Here is a 1,611-nt window from a genome sequence, read left to right as displayed (position 1 = left end):
TGAGCTGTGTGAGGCCACGGCACTCTACCGAGGGCCATAAAGTGAAACTCTGTCTTTACAAAAAAAAAAAAAAAGAAAAAGAAAAGAAATACTCAAAATCGAGTCCCAAAATGATTGTCTCAAGTATGTTACAAGAATCAAAATAAATTACTAGAAAAACAGAGATTAAGTCCTCACGAGAAAACTTTTTTGTGGAGTAACTTCAAATTGAGACCAAATATTCTGCCATCATTCACAAAAACTACTGAACTATTTCTCCTGGTGAAGAGAGAATATAAAGAAGAGGTATAGTAGCTCAAGTAGGTTATGACGTGAAACACAAATATGGAAAATATGAGATAATGCAGCTTAGGAACAAAACGGAGTGAAAAATAAAAGCAGATATGCATTTACTACAGAGTACTACTCGGCCATAAAAAATATGAGCAATCTAGTGTCTTTCGTGACAGTTTGGATTGAACTGGAAAGCATTCTTCTAAATGAAGCCCTGCAGGAATGGAGGGACAAACACATGTACTGAATACCCAACTGGGACTAATTGATCAACACTTAAGTGCATAGGTGGAAGTAAATCTCAATGAAAATCACACTGGGGGGAGGGGATGGGTAAATTCACACCTATCGGTATAGTGCACACTATCTGGGTGAAGGGCATGCTTCCAGCTTTCACTCAATCTTTCCAAAAACAAAGTAGGTAAAGAAAACATGTGCACCCTGTAATATTCTAAAATTTTAAAAAATAAGAAAAAATAGAAGCAGGAATGATGAATTTGGAAGATCTGATATAGATACAATAAGAATAGCAATGGTGCTCACTTCGGCAGCACATATACTAAAATTGGAACCATACAGAGAAGATTAGTATGGCTCCTGCACAAGGATGACACGCAAATTTGTGAAGCGTTCCATATTTTTGAGCAATGACAACTGCAACAACAACAACAAAAAGAACAGCAATGAAGAAAATGTACTATACACAAAACAAATGTGTAAAACTATTATCTGGCACATGAAAAGATGCTCAGAATTATTAGTTATGAGGAAAATAGACATTAAAACCTCAATTTGATCCCGGTACACATATCAGAATGGTTAAAATTAAAAGACTGACAGCTCCGACTATTGGGAGGTTGTGGCTCACACAGACTCAGCATTGCTGGTGGGAAAATAAAGTGATTCAACTTCTTAGGAAAAGGTTCCTTAGTTTCTTTCAAAGGTAAACATGTGTGAACCTTAGACACAGAAATTCTACTTCTAGGCAACTATCCTAGAAGTAGGATAATTTTATAAATAAAAATAAATGTCCATTAAGATAATGCTTTCATAGAAGAATATATATATAAATTTCATTAATCATTCACCAAAAAACAGGTATACAAAAAATACACTGTGGAAGCGCGCTAAGCTGTCAAGAGAAACATATTACTAATGCCTCCAGTATCATGAATGAATATCACAGACCATATGCTGAATGAAACAAGCTGGATGGAAAATGTCATATACTATCTGGGTCCATTTGTGTGAAATTCAGGAATAGGCAACCTTAACTATATTTAAAAAATTAATGAAGTGGGAGTCTGATTGAAAAAGGGCATAAAAGTGTCGCCCTTC

At 35.3% G+C, this 1,611-nt stretch overlaps 1 non-coding gene across 1 annotated transcript; it reads left to right on the top strand.

Annotated features, from left to right (window-relative positions):
• Positions 1–808: 808 nt before the first annotated feature.
• Positions 809–915, top strand: LOC128582695 (U6 spliceosomal RNA). Its single transcript, XR_008379142.1, has one exon. It is a non-coding gene; the product is annotated as a U6 spliceosomal RNA (small nuclear RNA).
• Positions 916–1,611: the final 696 nt, after the last annotated feature.

This window comes from Nycticebus coucang, chromosome 3 (genome assembly GCF_027406575.1).
Source record: "Nycticebus coucang isolate mNycCou1 chromosome 3, mNycCou1.pri, whole genome shotgun sequence".
Lineage (NCBI taxonomy): Eukaryota > Metazoa > Chordata > Mammalia > Primates > Lorisidae > Nycticebus > Nycticebus coucang.
Note: the sequence above shows the minus strand (reverse complement) of the source record. Positions and strands in the feature narration are given on the sequence as shown.